The sequence below is a fragment of the Arvicanthis niloticus genome, chromosome 26 (assembly GCF_011762505.2).
Source record: "Arvicanthis niloticus isolate mArvNil1 chromosome 26, mArvNil1.pat.X, whole genome shotgun sequence".
NCBI lineage: Eukaryota > Metazoa > Chordata > Mammalia > Rodentia > Muridae > Arvicanthis > Arvicanthis niloticus.
This window is the reverse complement of record NC_133434.1, coordinates 32194623-32214730: the sequence shown is the minus strand read 5'-3', so window position 1 is coordinate 32214730 and position 20108 is coordinate 32194623. Positions and strand designations below refer to the sequence as shown.

Sequence of the window (20108 nt, the reverse complement as noted above, 5' to 3'; positions counted from 1 at the left end):
CCACTGATAATCCTGAGTACCAAGCTCTGGGTGCCAAAGGCTTCCTGATGAAGGTGGCGATATGTTTAAAAATGAGATCCTGCCTGAAGCTTCAGAGGCATGTTTCCACTCCCTTCTGAAGCTCTGGGTTTATGAGGTTCAGATTATACTGAAAAGAGGAAAAAGATCCCCAAAAGTAGAGTCTTTGCAGGACACAACATCATGAGGGAAGACTGAAGCAGCAAAGGGAACTAGGGTCCTAAAAGTGTGTGCTTTCAACAGTGACAGCCAGTTAGTCAAAAAGAGCGACGAGGCAGTAAAGGTCATTTGCAGGTGGGTCCGGATTAGATCGTGGCCTAGGACTTGAATATGGGGTTTTCTGCTTCGTTTAAAAAAATCTGCCGTGTTGTGACAGAGAAGAAACACCAGTCTAATTTCCAAATGCTCACCTCACATTTCCCACAGAAGCAAACATCCTGTCTTGGACTGATGATCATAGCCCAGAGCCTGAGATGCCTGCCTCACGGAACTGCCTGGGTCTGTGTGTTGTACCTTCTTGGTGTATGCCAGGAACACAACCAGGCGGTCTCACGGAAGCACAGGCAATGTAACAGAGGCAGATACATAGTAAACAGCAACCACAAGTAATTGGCGCTGATTACACCAGCCATTCCTGCCAGTTACCGCAACGGAGTCCAGAGGCTGGGTCCCAACTACGGCTGCAGCATCTGCCTCACACACTCACCTAACAAAGCCAACTGCTAGGACTTTATGACTGGCCTCACATGCTAACTGCAGGCTGAACCAATCAGCTAGCTAGCTAGCTCTAGCTCGCTCTCTCTCTCTCTCTCTCTCTCTCTCTCTCTCTCTCTCTCTCTCTCTCTCTCTCTCGGCTCTCCACACGGCTCTGTGCCATGCTTTCTTTCAAAGTACCTTACAAAGCTTTTATTCTTCCTATTAAAACCTTCAGACACAGACAGCACAGGTCTGCTGGACTGGGAGAGTTTCCCAGAGTGCTTATTCCTCCTCCATTCCCAAGTGAAGCCTTTCTGCTCAGAGATCTATCTTCTGTTGTAAGTTTTAAGACACGGTCTCCTCACACTGTCCACCTAAACTCTCAACCTTCCTGCCCCAGCACAGGTTCTTCTTTTGTTTTCATCCTGTAATATAAATTTTGAAGTATACACACAGGAGTACAAAAAACCAGCACAATGAAATGATCTGGTTACAACTGTCACCACATAGCCCCTTTATCATACCCACTCGACAGCCACCCACTCCCTGGATCATCCTGAAGCTAAGACAGATATCTGTAAGAATCGCAGGATGTATTTCTTCGAAGTGAAGTTCTCTAGAAACATAACCACGAGCTGCTGTGGCAGTGTTGGGGGGCGGGGCTGGGTGGACTGCAGACGGGCCATGTCTGCAGGTCAGGTGCTCTGGCCCTGCTGCCCAGCATCACAGAGTGGACAGTTGGCTCCGAGGGTATCGTGGGAGGCTGGGGCAGCTTCATGAAGTCAGATACAGTAATCAGCTACTTGCTCATCAAGATAAAGTACACCAGACATGGCACCTTGAAATATCAGAGAGACCGTGCTCCTAACATTGGCCACTCTATGAACCCCTTGTATGATGGGCTGGCTCTGCTCCTCCCTAGCTGGGGCACTCTGGAGAGCTGGCCCTGCACCTTGCCTGGGCAGTGCTGGAAAGCTGGCTGTGGTGTGGGAGTGGGGCAGGGGGAGCTGGTCCTGGGGGTGGGACACTGGAGAGCTGGTGGGCTGACCAACCCAGGCTCAGATCCAGGGATGTGAATTGGCCCACACCAGTATGTACCCCATCTATGGATTGCTGGGGTAACCAAAGCTACAGGATCTCCATGACACAGGGAGCAGGCTATCTGAGCAGTCACACAAGAGATCCAGTATTGATGTGTGGCAGAAGCCAGAGGCCTGGAAGCCGAACAATGACTCACTGCAATGAACACTCACAAGCAAAGCTGTTCGGGGCAAAAGTACACTGTGTGACACACCACAGCTTCCATGGCCAAAGTTTTTAAAATTTATATTTTTGGGGGGAGTTGCAAAGGTAGGGGGCAGATATTGAGGGATGGGGAGATGCATGGGATTGGGGTACGTGATGTGAAATTCACAACAAATTGATAAAAAGTTAAAAAACATAACCACAAAGCCAAATCTTTAAAAATTAACAATTCCTTGTTATCAAATGCCTTTGACACTGTCACATTTCCCTGGCTTCTAGCTTTTTTCTCCAGTCCTTCATTTTGTGACCAGGTATTCAAATGCCATCCGCACACTGTGGCATGGCCAGGATTCCATCCTTACCCTGTGACGTGGCTGCTGCGTCCCTTTGTCCTGCAGACTTCCCTGTCTTTTCTCGTCTTCCCTTACGGTCTCTGTTGACTTTAAGTCTCTAGATCAAAAACCAACAGATTTCTCTCTGTACGGGGTAAGTATTTTAGGAGTGTGGGCCGGCTGTGCAGTCTCCAGGACCCTGTGATGTGGGAAAGCAGCCACAGGCTAACGAGTGTGGCTGCTGGGCCAGCCAGGCTTTATCATCAACACTGAGATCAGAACTGTATACAGCTTTTCACATCTCACAATGTAGTATTCCTTTCTCAATGCTTTTTAACCATTCAAAACTGTATACATTAGGGGCTGGCTAACAATTTGATCCTTAGATCCACATAAAAGGCTAGGCACAATGACACATAATCCTAGTGCGAGCACGTAGTAGGCAAGAGGACTCCTGGGCTGGCTGGCCAGCGGTCTAGCCTACGGCAAAACCAGGACCCAGTAAGATATCTTGCCTCAAAAATAAAGTGGATGACTTCTAAGGAATGCCACTCAAGGTTGACCTCTGCCTTCTAACTGCAAATGTGCACCCACGCACTGATGCACACCCATCCATACACTGATGCACACCCACACACTGATACACACCCACGCAGATACACACCCACCCACTGATGTACACTCACACACTGATGTACACCCATACACATGCACACCCACCCACGCACTGATACCCACCCACCCACACACTGATGCACACCCATACACTGATACCCACCCACACACTGATGCACACCCACACACTGATGCACACACATACATGCACTGATGCACACCCATCCACACACTGATGCACACACATGCACTGATACACACCCACACTGATGCACACCCATCCACACACTGATGCACACCCACACACTGATGCACACCCATCCACACACTGATGCACACCCATGCAATGATGCACACATACCCAGGTATTGATGCACATACACGCACTGATGCATACCCACCCACGCACTGATGCACACCCACACACTGATGAACACCCACACACTGATGCATACCCACCCACACACTGATGCACACCCATCCATGCACTGATGCACACCCACGCACTGATGAACACCCACACACTGATGCACACCCATCCACACACTGATGCACACCCATGCAATGATGCACACATACCCAGGTATTTGATGCACATACACGCACTGATGCACACCCATCCACATACTGATGCACACCCATCCACACACTGATGCACACCCATGCATTGATGCACACCCATCCACGCACTGATGCACACCCATCCACACACTGATGTACACCCACACACTGATGTACACCCATCCACACACTGATGCACACCCATCCACGCACTGATGCACACCCAGGCACTGATGAACACCCACACACTGATGCACACCCATCCACGCACTGATGCACACCCATGCACTGATGCACACCCACACACTGATGTACACCCATCCACACACTGATGCACACCCATCCACACACTGATGCACACCCATGCATTACTGCATACTGCATACAAAGGAAGGGCAAAGCTACTCACAGCCCACTGTCAATCGTAACTCCTAGACTCATCCTCACTAGGCTCTGTTCTTGTGCCTGCAGGCGAGCTTTCCACATGTTCCTGTCTCCTGTATTCCTTATAGATCACGAACTTTGGTCAAAGCCAGGCTCATCTTTCCTTGGGTTTTGCTAGACCACAGATGCATGACCCTACCAGAGGCACATGTCTCTGTCCTACGTGTGTGCATTTAGCAGATACTATAAGCACTGCCTACAGCCATTACTTCACTAGAAGTTCTGTTCCTTGTTTATTTATGAACTTGAGTATATCTGAAGGATGTGCAGCCTAGCATGGAGGCATATGACCATCGTCCCCACAGGCCTCTCAGTTTGTAGTTTCACTTACTTGGCTTTAAAGGGGAAACTAAGAGAAAAGCCATCACGCCATTTCTGCCTAAGAGGACTAAAATCTACTCCTGTTATAAAACAACGTAAGACTGAACAGCTTCTGGAAGCATCCTGCACACACAGAGAAGAAAGCAAGGGCAGGAGGATTGTGGGAGCTGGTGAAATGGAAACAAGCTGGGTGAGCCTCTGATCACCAAGGCTTTGTGCTTGGAATCAATTTCCAGACTGAAGCCGGGCACGGTGGTCCACCTCTGTGATCCCAGCACGGGGAAGAAGGAAGATCAGAGAGTTCATGCTCACTCTTGGCTACTTAGCACCTTCAAGGCTAGCCTGGGCTACATATGATTCTGTCTAAACCTTAAAAAAAAGATGTATGGATTTTTATGTGTATGAGTGTTTTGCCTTCATGTATGCATGTGTATTATGTATCATACCTGGTGCCTAGAGGTCAAAAGAGGGTGTCAGATCCCCCGGAACTGGAGTTAGGGATGGTTGTGAGCCACCATATGGGTGTTGGGAATCAAACCAAGATTCTCTGCGAGAGAAACAAGTGCCCTAAACTCCCGAGCCATCTTTCTATGCACCCATCTCAAAGACCTTTAAAAATGAATTAAAGAATCCAGACTGACAAAGAGAAGGAGAACACATTGAACATGTAGTCATAATGAACTGAGAAGAAAGAGATGGGAAAAGGCAGACGTGGCTGGAGCTGGTTACAGGATCGCTGGAAGCAGACTGCTCTCTGGCACAGCTTCAGAAATCTGCCTCAGGGGTCCTGAAGCCTCTGGCTGACCTGCAGTCTGGGCACTGAAGATATGACGACAACCTTGTTCGAGAGTAACCTCTGGAATGAGAAACAGCACCGGGGAGACAGCCCAGCAGTCCCAGGATGCCACAGGCGAGAACAGTTTCTGCAGCTAGAGTTGAGAGCCTTCCCTGGATGCAGAGGCTGCTCAGGACACAGCACACCTCAGACTGCTGTGCAATCAGCTGTAGGGTAAAGATCCCTCTGCCCCACCCTAGAGAGAATCAGAACAAGTTTCCAAAGGGTCAAACTGATAGTAAGTACTTTACTTGCTTAAAATCCCCAAAACTCTTTTAAAGGGCACAGAGAACTAATGCTTCACAATGGAGGCACCATGTCTGATCAGAAATCCCCAATATATGGAGCTCAACGGGCTAACAACAACTTTCAGTGTCAAGAAAAATGAGTCAAAAACAAGCTGGAATTGCAGTGCCAGCAGACAGGGAAGGATGAATAATAGCTACATGTGCTCAAGCATTAAAAAACAAAAAGAAAAACAAAAAAATATAAAAACTAAAAAACCCAATACAAGAATATAAGAACAAGACCTAAGCAGTGTTTTTCCTGGCCTTTTCCCGACTTGGGAAGGGTTACCTCTGAGGACAAAGGAGTTCTTTATATTGATGGTGGGGGTGGAGGGCACCCAGATGACTTTCAGTATATGTAAGTTAGACCTTATTAAAGAGAAGCTGCCAATATCTTCACCAAATCATACACTGTCACTTAAAAACCAAGTCTAGGTCCTGGGTAGAAAGAAAAGCAGGTGGTACAGTGTGGGTGAAGGCAGAGACAGACCTGTGACTGAGGAAATGCACCCAACACATGGCTGAAGGATCATGGGCAGGCTCGATAAAGAGACACAGTTTTTCAAAAGGGCCTTCACGCTATCAAAACTATTATCATTTTCTACCTTCTGACAATGTGATGCAATGGTTTGAGTTTTAAACACTAAGCTGATTGGCTCAAATCTGTCCCCAAGATTAGTTGTTGTTTAGTTCTATAAACCAATAGCAGAACACTCAGCAAGGGTAAGTCCAACCCTTCCCAAGCATAAGCACTAGGCAGTGCTCCTCAGAGCCTCCCCCCACCCCCACCCCCCCAGCACATAGAACCACGTTTCCTCTGTGCCACAGGAGTGTGCAGAGCCTATGCAAGTGCGCAAATGCACTGGACCAAAGGCTTCTTCTCACGATGAAGTGAGCATCTGTTAGCTTTGTCTGGGTAGCAGGTGCTCTTCTTCATGGGAAGGGACATTTTCCTTTTCCTTTGGGAAACTAGCTGACCCCATTCACAGGGTCCAGACAAGGCCAGCTTCTCACCTGCCCTTGCTCCAGAGGCGGACAGGTGACTGTAAGTATATGTACCTGCTTCTGACCTCTGCGTTGTATGTTATGGGTGTGCATATAAGCTAGTAAAATCTGTATACATGCTAGGAAGCAGAGGCTCTTTCCATGAGCGTTGTCTGTTTGGAAGATCAGTAAGTTGCTGGGACCCCTCTGGTGCACAGAAAGCAGAGCTGGGGGGGGGGGCGGCTAGTGGTGGTGTGTGAGCCCCTGGGTCCACTGCACTGAAATTCAGCCCTATTTCTGTGCAGTGTTGTGAGGCAGCAGGCCTTACTCATTTACAAGAACAGAAGATGGGCTTATATTACTTGCAAGCTGATTTATATCTTAAGAAGGACAATAGCTAAGCTGTTCACTTTCACTGTCCAATATCCATCCAAATTTCCCTGCCCGATTGCTCCAGCGTTTTCAAAATCCCACATCTCCTCGTTTAACTATCTAGCAGTTGACTTTAAGACTGTACTCCAGCCCGTGGCAGCAGCACAGCTGACCACTTGCCCCTCCCCCTCACAGGACATCTGTCTCAGCTTCCGTGACTCCATTGCTACCTCACTCGGTGTCATCTTTACCACACCTCAGGCTCAGTCACCTTTAAATAGCAGGTCTCCAGCAAAGAGCTTTCTAAGACCTTCAGAGAAGCCGGGAGCTATCAGCCAAGAGCAAGGGCTGATGGGATAGAGACATCAGGCTTGAGTGGCTCAGAGAGACTTCCAGCTCCAATTACCTCAGCCAAAGCCACACACACCCACTCCCACCCCTGGCTCTTTCCCGACTTCCTAACTGCAGAGAATGAGGAAGGAAGGCCACCTTCAGAAGGCGCAGCAAGCAGAACTCTTCACAACTCTCTCGGCTCAGACATGTCTGCACTGCTGCTCCCTGTCGCACACAGCGATCCCACTCCGGTTACCGTTACATGCTTCCACCCCTGCTGACACTCCCTTCGTTCTTGGTTTACTAAAACAGCCTTTGCTGTCGTCCCTCTTGCCCACCCCTCCCGCTCCCACACAACTGCACGAGAAAGTGTAACAGGCTGTCACTCACTGGCTTAGAAATCTGTCGATAAAAATAAAATCTCTTATATGATCTGCAAGGGAATACACAGGAAGAATGAAGTGGATGAACTGCATGTCTACTGACACATGGGGGAGGCCATAACTTCCACGAAGTCCTAGGAGCCTTCTAGCCCTGACGCCCTTTAGACAAGGAAGGGCCAAGGTTACAGAACAGTGTGTCTAGTGCTCTTCTAAGCTCCCAGAAGGACAGGGAATCTAAGGGGTGGTCTCATAAAACACCGGGCGCTGTTGACATCTTCCAGCACATTCTGAGTAGACGTTCCTGGTGCTGGCACATTCGCTAGTGCTCGCTCTGTGCGCTGCTCTTAGCTCACTCTGTCTCAGACGTCAGCCTGGGAGCGCTCACCTCCTTGGGAGACCTCAGCATAACTTGGCTTCGAGTTTTATGCTTTAGCACTCCCAGGGAAATCTAGTTTTATTCCAGTCTTCTAAGGTTAGTTCCCGCTGGCTTGTTTTTAGGCTATTTGTGGGTGTCTCTCTAAGGTCTTCAGATACTCAGAACACTAATAATCAGAGTGCCAATTCTGTCGGCAGCTTAAAGCTATAGAAGGCAGTCTTTATGTGCAATTCCTTCTTAATAAAATGGGCTGTGGAGCTGGGAAGTAAAGTTTAGGTACCAAATATATATATATATATATATATATATATATATATATATATATATATATATATATATATATTTCAGCCCAGCACCATGCACCCGTAAGCCTAGCACTGGGAAATGAAGACAGGACCGTCTCTGGGCTGCTGGCCACATGGACAGTCATCAGGCTTAGTGAGAGACCCTACATCAAAAAGATTCCCCGGAGCATCTGTCCCAGAATGTGGCCCTGCCTTCAAAATCTGGGACATAAATTCACATTAAAAGACAACCAATGATCTAACTCCAGATGTTCAAGTCTTGTAGCAAAAATACAAACAGTAAGACAAAACAAGATAATACACTCCCTGCCAAAACCACCAACCGCTCAGCCAAGGTCTGCAAGGAGAACAGCTTAGACAAAACTCAAGACACACAATTCCAAAGAACAACTGTAAACACACTAAATTTGTTCAAAGCCTTTGAGAGGGCACAGATTCCGGAATTAACTTTAAAAGAGGAGGAATAAGATGACTAAGGGCCAAGAAAATGAAAGTAAACAGCTGGATGAGGGGATAAGGACAATCAGAAATTGTAAATCAAATTCAACAAAGAGAAGACTAAATACAATGCAAGCTGAAATGAAGCAAGGCGTGGAGGGGTCAGTGAGGGGTCAGTGGGGGGTCAGTGGGGGAGTAAGTGGGGGTCAGTGGGGGATCAATGGGGAGGTCAGTGGGGGGTCAGTGGGGAGGTCAGTGGGGGGGTCAGTGGGGGAGTAAGTGGGGGGTCAGTGGTAGAGTAAGTGGGGGTCAGTGGGGGGTCAGTAGGGAGGTCAGTGGGGGAGTCAGTGGGGAGGTCAATGGGGGAGAAAGTGGGGAGTCAGTGGGGAGGTCAGAGGGGGGTCAGTGGGGAGGTCAGAGGGGGTCAGTGGGGAGGTCAGAGGGGGGTCAGTGGGGAGGTCAGAGGGGGGTCAGTGGGGAGGTCAGTGGGGGAGTAAGTGGGGGGGTCAGTGGAGAGGTCAGTGGGGGGTCAGTGGGGAGGTCAGTGGGGGGGTCAGTGGGGAGGTCAGTGGGGGGGTCAGTGGGAAGCCTCAGCAACAAAATATCAACACTGTAGGCAGGGTATAGAAACAGAATCACTCAAAGAAAATGATCATTTCTTTTAAACTCACGAACAAAATATGCAAGAACTTGGCAGTACCGTGGAAAAGCCAAACTATGAATTATAGGCATAGAAGAAGGACAGAACTCCAGGCCAAAGGCATTGATAGTATTTTGAATAAAATCAAAAAAGAAAAATTTCCAAATCTACATTAAGATAAATCAATTTAGGTGTGTGTGTGTATGTATGTATGTATGTATGTATAAAAAGCAATGTCACCACATTGACAGGATCAGAAAACAAATCTCCTATAATATATTATAGTTAATACTAAAACCACAGACTAAAGAAAGGGTCCTGAAAGCTGCAGGGGAGAAGAGACAAGTTACATGGAAAGACTTATCAGAATGACAGCTGATAATTTAGTGGAAACATATCAATCCTGGAAAGATTTATTTCCAGTTCTAAAAGATCACTGTCAAGAGCCAGTTAGCAAAGGCCAAGGCTGGCTGGGGCCTTCCTGAAGGTGGCCCACCATTTTTGCATGGTCTGTGATGGGGGAGCTCGATGAGACAAGGTACCAAAGAGACTTCATCTCAGGATTGCTTCTTATAGCTAACATGCCTTTCCTGTCACTATTAAATTAATATAATAACTCCTGGGCACTAGCCCACCCTGTTGAGCAGATTTTCTGCAGACCAATGTAAAGACGAACTTTCATGAATTAATGCTGTTTAGATGAATTAATGATTTTATAGAGCTCCTGATTTGATAAAAAATGATCTTAGGAAGAAAGTTTTAAGAGGTGGTTTTAGTTGTTTTACTAGAAAGGTGTAATAAACTTAGAATCAAGAATAGAATGTATACACTCCTTCATAATAGTGAGTAAAGGCTGCAAAATAAGGAATACTCACAGTGAGCTTCATGATTACACTAAAGAGAAAAATAGGCTTAGGACAAATGTGTGTTCAAGGAGAAGCATTCAGTAGGACAAATGTGTGTTCAAGGAAAAACATTCAGGTCCAAGAATGAAGCCACGGGTGTGCACTATGATAAGCCAAGGCCACATGAAACTGTTGCTCTGAACTTATAATGAGCTTATAGAATGAAACACTGCTTTGAATATCAACATCCTTCTGTAACTCCCCTTTTGTGTAACATTTTATCTATGAGGTAATTTTCTAAGAACTTTTGTCTATAAAAAGGCCAGAAAAAAAGAAATAGAGACAATGTGTTGGCTTGGGGGGCTCTCCACCATCCACCATCCATCCATCCATCCATCTATCATCTACCCATCTACCACCTATCCATCCACCATCCATCCATCCACCATCCATCCATTCATTTATCTATCCATCCACCATCCATCCATCCACCATCTATCCATTCATTTATCTATCCATCCACCATCCATCCATTCATTTATCTATCCATCCACCATCCATCCATCATCCATCTATCCATCCATCCATCCATCATCCATCTACCACCCATCCATCCATCATCCATCCATCCACCATCCATCCATCATCCATCTATCCATCTATCCATCCATCATCCATCCACCACCCATCCATCCATCCACCATCCATTCATCCATCTACCATCCATCCATCCATCCACCCACCCATCTATCCACCATCCATCCATCCATCCATCCATCTACCATCCATCCATCCATCCACCATCCATCCATCCACCATCCATTCATCCATCCATCCATCCATCATCCATCCACCATCCATCCATCCATCCACCCATCCATCCATCCATCCACTATCCATCCATCCATCATCCATCCATTCATTCACCATCCATCCATCCATCCATCTATCCACATGTCTGTTTCTATGTGTATGTATGCATGAATACTTGTGGAATGGATGAAGCAGGCATTTGGGCCCAGCCAGAATGTGTATGCATGAATGTATCTGTGTCTGTGGATAGTTGCCTGTGAAAAGAATTTTAATTCTTTTCCTTTCCTTCCTCTCTGGTTCAGTTAACCAGCCTAGCCAGGGAGAGGCTTCTGGCTGCTTGGCCAAAGAAGGGAGTGCTAGCAATAAATCTTTCACCTGATCCTCCACTGCAGGTGTTAATTACCAGATATTGGAGTTTATATAATACAGATAATAAGGAGTTAAGTTTTTAAGCACAGAATAGTAATAAAGAGTTGTTTCCCTATTGTTTAATAAAGCACAGACCAGTAAGAGTTTTTTAAAGCACAGAACAGTAAGAGTTAAGTTTCCCTAGCACTTAATGAAGCACAGAACAGTAATAGAGTTATAAAGATACAGCATTTAATAAAGTGTAGAGAATTATAAAGTAAAAATATAGCACAGAGAAATAAAGAGAAAAGAAACCAGTGATTTTCAGCCATAGAATAAGCAAGGGACTGTTAAGTCTCCAAGAGCCATCAGCTGATAGCATCCAGTACAGTTAGAGGAAGTTACAAGGCCAGAGATCATCAGTCTTTTGGCCACTGTCCAATGCTGCTGCATCCCACCTCAGCTCCAAACCCCCAAAGGCCAAGCAGGCCCAGGCAGATCGCAACTACCAACCCAGCCTATTACACCCAGTGAAACTATCCAATGAAGGACACATCCAATGAAATTGAGGCAGAAATAATTCCAGGTGTGTTGGAAAACCCCACCTCTAAGCCCACCTTTGATAACCTAGTGGCAGCAGGACACATCATCACCAGCCACTAAGACACTTTCCTACTGTAAACAAGAAGGTGTGGGTATTCAAATACCTGACAACACTGACTTCAGAATAAAACCAGTCAGGAGGATAAAAAAGGTCACTAATACCCATCAAGATGGTATTATAATTTTTAATACTTATGAACCAAACACAGGTACACCCAATTTCATAAATCAGGTACTACTAGATATAAAAACCACAGACTAACCCCAATAGAGTAAATGCTAGGAGATTTCAATGCTCCATTTTACCAGTACACACAGGTCATCTGGGCCAAAAACAAAAACAAAACAAAACAAAACAAGCAAAAACATTACAGCTAAATGGAATTATAAAGCAAATGAATCTAAAAATGACCTATGGAAAATTCTACCTGAATATTAAAGAATACACATAATTTTCAGCAGGTCATAAAATCTTGTCCATATGGATCATGTGTGAGGACACAAGATCAACAAATACAGGAAAATCAAAACAACATCCAGTATTCTGTGGGAGCACAACTAGTGAAACTCAGTACTAAACTAAGAGACTACAGAAAACCCAAGCTCTGAGAGGTTAGCAGTGAATTCATAGAGCAATAAATAGGTCATGGAAGAAATTGAGAAAATAAAAAAAATCCTAGAATTTGAATGAAAGTAAAAATACAACATACCAAAATTTATAAGATACAATAAAAGCAGTTCTGAGAAGAAAGTTCATAGCATCAAATACCTGCACTAAAAAATAAAAAAATGAAACAAAAAAAAAAAAAAAGAAAAAACATAGAATGCTGTCAAATAAGTGACTTAATGGTGCCCCTTAAAGCCATGAAAAACCCAAAACAAATCAAACCCAAAGCAGTAAACACGAAGAATTAATGAAGATCAGAACAGAGATTAATGAACTAGAAATAGAAAAAAATACTAAGAACTGTAAAACAAAGAGTTGGGTTTTTGAAAAATTAAGAGAGACTGACAAACTTTTAGTCAGATTGACTAAAGGGAGAAAAATGTAAATAAATAAAGTCAGAGAGTAAAAACAGACATTAGAGATTAAAACCATTATAGGGACTATACCTTACAAACCTATATTCCACTAATTTGGGAAAAAATCTAAAAGAAATGGATACATTTTAGATGCAAATGACATAACAAAATTAAACAAAGACAAAATAATTTTAAACAGATCTATAACCAGCAACAGATGAAGTCTATTAAAAAAAAAGCCAAAGACCACATGAATCTGTTCCAGAATTCTACCAGAACTTCAAAAAAGAACTAACAACATCTGCTCAAATTATTTCATAAAATAGAGAAGAAAGGCATGCTTCCAGACTCTTAATGAAGACAGTATTACACTAATACCACGACTAGGAAAAGACACGACTAAACAAGATATATACACACTCATCTCTTTGTTGAACATAAATGAAAAAATTGTCTGTAACATACTTGTAAACTGAATTCAAGATTATCAAAACGATCATTCAGCAAGATCAAATTGGAATTATTCCAGAGGTGCATTATTCTAGAAATGGTTTAGCATATGTAAAAAGTGCAATCCATTACATACATGGTGTCAAAGATAGGAACCACATCATCTCAACAGATACAGAAAGGGGCTCTGACAACATCTAATGCCCTTCAAGATAAAGGTCATGAAGAGTCTTGGCAAAGAGGACAGACACCCTAACATAATTAGGACTACAGACAAAAGCCTATAGTCAGCCTGATAACAATTAGAGCAAAACTTAAGGCATCCTCACTAAGATGAGGAACGAGACAAGGATGTCTACTCTCTCCACTCTTGTTCAATACAGTGCTTGATGTCTTAGCTAGAGCAATAAAGCAAGAGATGGAAATTAAAAATACACAGTAGAAAAAAACCCATTATCAAAGTCTCCCTGTCTACAGATAAACAGGACCCTAAGAAGCCTTCAAAGAAACTCCTTGAAAATGGCAAGACACACAAAGTCAACACACAAAGCAGCAGTCTTACTATATACTGATGATACAATAAAATAAAAAATCAGGAAAAATTCCATTTATAACACTGAAGAAGAGGAGGAAGAGGGAGGAGGAGGGAGGAAGAGGGAGGAAGAAGGAGGAAGAGGGAGGAGGAAGGAAGAGGAGGGAGGAGGAGGAAGAACAATAACAATAAGAGAGAACAGCAACTTTGGAATCAACCTCTACAGTGAAAAATTTTAAACATCAAAGAGATAGGAAAAACAACATTATTATCAACAACAAAACCAACTAAACAATCAAAACCATTAGAAGACGCACAGACCTTCTATTCACAGATAAAAAGAACTAATATTGTGAAAATGGCCACCCTATCAAATGCAATCCACAGAGTCAATGCAATTCCAATGAGAATTCCAGGACCATTCTTCACAGATACAGAAAAGTCTATCGTAAGATTTACATGAAAGTGCAAAAGACCAAGGATAGCCAAAGCAGTTTTGAACAAAGACAGTACAGCAGGAGGCATGGCCATACCTGACTTCAGGTTATGCTGCAGCCAAGCTTGAGCACAAAAGTCAAACATAGTGAGGGCCCAGATGCGAGTTCACATGACTACGGCTACCTGATTGGATGAAGATGCCAAAAATACACACTGGCATGCATGCATTATGTGTATGTATAAAACTGTCAAAGAACAAAGTTAAGTAATAAAGGCATCTGGGTTTGGCGTGATTCAGTCCTGCATGTCTGCTCTGAGGAGGAGTAGGCAGTTTTTCCATCTTCTCTTACACCGAAGTGTGCACCTCCACCTCGTGGAACACTTGATGGACATGAGCCCTCTCAGGCTCCAGAACTACCTTTTCAGCTGTGACCTAAAGGCTGACAGAGGTTATCACTTTCAACTTGATGATGATGATGAAAATGATCACCAGTTATCATTAAGAACAGTCCGCTTTGGGTAGGGGCAAAAGACAAATTATACGCCATAGCGGCAGAAGCAGTGAACTATGAAGGCCGTCCAGTTAAAGTCACAATGGCAACTGTGAACATGTCTGTACACCCAACAGTTTCCCTTGGGGGCTCTGAGATCACAAGACCTGTGGTCTTAAGGTTACAGTGTGGTTCAGGGCCTGTGCACGTGGGTGGACAGCATCCAGGAGCTGTACAGGGAGATGCAGAGTCGGAAGATGATGATGAAGAAGACGTAAATCCTAAGCATGTCTGGGAAGTGGTGTATGTGTGCCCCTGGAGGTGGAAACAAGTCCTACAGAAAAAAAGTAAAGCTTGACAAAGATGATGGGGAAGACGATGATGATGATGATAATTTTGAGGAGAAAACCTGAAGAAAAATCCCAGTGTACAAATCTGTATGAGATACACTCAGCCAAAAAGTCACAAAAATCAAACCAAAATGGAAAAGACTTAAAACCATTAACACCAAGATCAAAGGGTCAAGAGTCCTTCAGAAAACAGGGAAAAACTCGACATCAGGCAAAAGTTGGGCAAACATGCAAGCAAGTATAGAGAAAGGAGGTCCTCTCCCCAAAGTGGAAGCCAAATTGATTGCTTATGGAGGAACTGCTTCTGGATGACCGACTAGGAGCCTACTCAAGACCTCTGGCGGTGGGGAAGTCTCTTTTAGGCTGTCCTTTTTATAATGTAATGTGAAGTGCTTCCCCACTGTGTCTGATTAGTGCTGTCCAGGTTCAATTCCCAAGAATATGTTGTCTAAGATGCTTGTTTAGCTTTCAAACATGGAACCCCACTCTTTACTTGGTTATAAGTACGTATGGAATGCTATGTATGTGTACATACAGGACATAGTAACGGTGGTGGTCAGATGGTAGGGAGGCAAAACTTACGTACGAAATAAACTCAATATTTCAATAAAGTGAAAAAAATTGGAAGTTTTTTTTTTTTTAATTTAAAAACAAAAAAAGAATCTGACAGCATGACATGCTAGTAGGCTGTTAGCTCCTATGCAAGTCACCCACCCACAAGTTATCTCCCATTAGGTAGCTCTGGCTGGCCTTGAAGTCTCTCCAAGAACAAGAATTTAAAAAGGGCTCCTCAAGCTAAGAATATGGTGCTCTCGTAGCTACAACAGCCAAGGAACAGCCAGAACATTTCTGTGAACTTTGGGCAGTAGGAGACAGAGAACTGCCCCGGAGTGACAGAAAAGACTGGATCAGACAGGGCAAAGGGCAGTGAGAAACAAAAGGGCCCTAACAAGCTGTGTCAGAGATGGGTAGAACATGGCCCCACACAGCAAATAGGACCCAAACCAATTTCCATGGGAACCTCAGTGGAGTTAACAATTGGGGTCATCAGGGCCTCATAATAAGACTACACATACATACATTTCCTTTGAAAACGCATACTGACTGTTGAACTAACTTATAAAAAAATTAAATTGTTCACATAAAGACTAACACAAACATAGCAAAAGTCATATCATTCACAAACACACATAGGCCACGTGCTATTACTGTAATAGCAGTTCTAAGCATGCCCAGTATTAAAACTCTGCTGTTCTCTGTCCAAACATCCACCAGGTTTCCTCCTGAGTAAAGCCTGAAGTAACTCACTTCTGAAGGGAAGCAGGCAAGCTATGTCTGTGACTGCTCTGAAGCAGCCAAGAGGAAGGGAAGCACCTGCTGCCTGTGGCAAGAAGGTAGGGCTGGGCTTCTTCCTGCCACAGAGTCCAGAAAGGGAGCCTCAGCAGCAGGCGGGGCAGCACAATCCTGATGGCAGAGGCAGGTGGATCTCTGTGAGTTTGAGGCCAGCCTGGTCTACAAACTGAGTTCCAGGATGGCCTGGACTACACAGAGAAACTCCATCTCGACAAACATGAGAGGCATGAGGAGGCCTGGAGTGACAAACATGAGAGGCATGAGGAGGCCTGGAGTGACAAACATGAGAGGCATGAGGAGGCCTGGAGTGACAAACATGAGAGGCATGAGGAGGCCTGGAGAGACGACCGGCAGCTTAGAGCACTTGCTGCTCTTGCAGAGGACCCAGGCTGGGGTCCAGGATTCACAAACATCCATCACTCCTGTGATGGGGATTGCAAGCCCTCTTCTGGCCCCTGTGGGCATCAGACACACATGGTACACATAAATTCATGCAGGCAAAATACACATACACATATAAAATAAAAATACGTCTTAAAAACATGAAGTACAAAGACATGAATCACAAATCCAACTATACACAAAGTTAAAACTTACATATTGTGAAAGCTGCCATCAACTAGTTGAAAAGCCCACTGCAGCCTGGGAAAAGGCTCCCGAGCTAGGCAGAAGCTTGCAGAATGGGCACAGAACCAAAGCAGAGCAAAACACAATTCAGAGGTGAGGAAACGGCCTGCCAATATAAAACATGCTAGAGGCCATTCTAATTGGAAAAACAAAATGGGAAAAACACGACATTCCATCCAACGCCCATCCATCCGTGCACCACAGCAGGGCAGTCCGAGCTCTTAGGAAAGCACACCTACGCACTTGTGGTCCCGCCCAGCATTCCCAGAGGGCCTCATCCATCTCTGCGGGATAATTCTAAATAAACCCAGAACACCAGTGGGCCACTCATTCTCTCCATACCCCTCCTCTCCTCTCCTCTCCTCTCCTCTCCTCTCCTCTCCTCTCCTCTCCTCTCCTCTCCTCTCCTCTCCTCTCCTCTCCTCTCCTCTCCCTCTCCTCTCCCTCCCTCCCCTCCCCTCCCCTCCCCTCCCCTCCCCTCCCCTCCCCTCCCCTCCCCTCCCCTCCCCTCCCCTCCCCTCCCCTCTTTCCTCTCTCTTCCCCTCCTCTCTCCTTTTTATATGTGGGTATATGCATATGTTCACATGTACCTATGTGTGAATGTTTAGTTTCATTAAAAGAAAAAACATGAAGGCTGAAGAGATGGCTCAGTGGTTAAGAGCACTGACTGGCCTTCCAGAGGTCCTGAGTTCAATTCCCAGAAACCACTTGGTGCCTCACAACCATCTATTATGGGATCTGATGTCCTCTTCTGGTGTGTCTGAAGACAGCGACATACATAAAATATACATAAAATAGATAAATAAATAAATCTTAAAAAAAAGAAAGAAAAAATTTTAGTCAGAAAGTCAGGCTTATTGAGGAAGAATTTATACACAGTAAAATTCACCTTACTGTACAGTTCTGAATTTGACAAATAAGTAGTTATGTATCCACAACAGTCAAGACAATATGCTTATCATCTCTCCAAATTACCTGCTCAGACCCTCTAATCAACCTTCCCCTGCTCCTCCCTGCTGCCAATCACCTTCCTGCCCCACAACTCCCCTGTTCCCAGAATGTCAGACAGATGGCATAGCACCCTTCATACTCCAGTCTGGCTCCCTGCACTTGCAAATGTGAGTGGGATTCAGCCAGGCTGTGTGTGTATCAGTGGTTCCCAGATACTGCTGAGAAGCCCAGCAAACCTGGGCTGGAGCGCTTTATCCCTGCCCAGGGCTACAGATCTGGGGCTAACACAACTACAGCCAGCCTCTGAGGAGCAGTGCTTGACTGAAAGCACACTCTGATTTCTCGTGAGTAGATATCTGAGAGCTTTCCCGCTAAGAGCATTATTAACTGACGGACTTTTTTGTAGTCACACTATTTTGTGTTTCTAATAACAAGAGTCTATGAGGTAAACTGACTGACATCCTTGCCAACAGGACTGTAGTTCTGTCTAACCTCGGCCACTCTAATGGTATGAAATTCAGTAACACTGAAAACCACCAAGTGACAATAAAGAGTGTCAAAGCAGAGTGGTGAAAAGATGCCCCCACCCCTTGAAATAATTTTGTAACGTATGTTTAACCGTTAAGTCTTCTTTTGTAGTTTCTTAAAATTTAGTCAAGTGTGTGTGGTGGAGAGAAGGGGCCAACTCAGGTTTTTACATTCCAGTAATAATTTTTAAAAAGACGATACTAGCCGGCAAAGAAGTAAGCAAAGAAAGTTTAGGAGAAAGGCTTGAAGAAATTGAGATGCAGCTTATACACAGTGTACAGAATCTGGAGATGGCTCGGTGGCTAAGAGCATTGCAGCTCTTGCAGAGGACCCAGGCTGGGCTCCTGGTACCCATCTATATTGGGTGGATCACAAAAGCCTGTAACTCCAGTCCGGAGGATTTGATGCTCTCTCCTGGCCTTTCAGGGCATCTGCACATATGTGGTACATGTACTGATGAGCAGACACACACACACACACACACACACACACACACACACACACACACACACACAATAAAAACATTATATAAAAACATTATTTTGAAATGACACAAAATGAAGGCAGAAATTCTAGGTTTTCACACTGCTTAAAAAATTAAAACCTTAGCCAGGTGGTGGTGGCACACTCCTTTAATCCCAGGACTCAGGAGGCAGAGGCAGGCGGGTCGCTGAGTTCAAAGCCATCTTGGTTTACCGACCGAGTTCCAGGACATCCAAGATCACACAGAGAAACCCTGCATTGAAAAGCCAAAACCAAACCAAACCAACCCCAAACCTTAAGTATGCCAACAGATACATTCCATGCATACATACTTATTATCATCATATCAAATCAAAAGAGAATACTTTGCGTTATGACCACAGCACTTCACCTAACCTACTGTTCCAGATACATTCTACAACTGCCATGTTTGGTTTTTACTGTTGTTGGTTTGGTTTGGTTTGAGGGTATTCACTTTTTTTTAAATTTATTTTTTATGTATACAAGTACTTTGTCTGTATGTATGCCTGCAGACCAGAAGAGGGCATCAGATTGTGAGGTGGCATGTGGTTGCTGGGAATTGAACTAGGACCTCTGAGAGAGCAAAGTAATTTTAACTGCTGAGCCATCTCTCCAACCTGGTTTGAGATTTTAGGGCAGGATCTCACTCTGTAGCCAAAACCGGCTTCACACTCATGACCCTCCAGCCTTAGTCTCTGAGTGCCGGGGTCACAGGTTTACGTCATCAGGCTTCAGCTCGACTTTCTTATGAAAATAGTACACACACACATGCACACACACGTGCACACATGCGTGTGAACACACATGCACACATGCATACACATGCACACACACATGCACACACATGCGCTTGTATTCACACACATGCACATATGCACATGCATACACATGCACATACACATGTACATACTCGCAAACACACACATGCACACATACATGTGCACACACACACATGCACACACACATGTGCACACACACACACACATGCACACATACATGTGCACACACACACACACACACACACGTGCGCATACACCCAGACACATGCATGTGCTCATGCACGTGCA

At 44.8% G+C, this 20108-nt stretch overlaps 1 protein-coding gene and 1 pseudogene across 1 annotated transcript in view; one reads left to right on the top strand and one right to left on the bottom strand.

Moving 5' to 3' along the window:
- Rec114 (REC114 meiotic recombination protein) overlaps positions 1–20108 on the bottom strand; it is a 91257-nt gene that overhangs the window by 16839 nt on the left and 54310 nt on the right. The gene's annotated exons all lie outside the window — the stretch shown is intronic.
- LOC143438722 (nucleophosmin pseudogene) lies at positions 14542–15440 on the top strand (annotated as a pseudogene).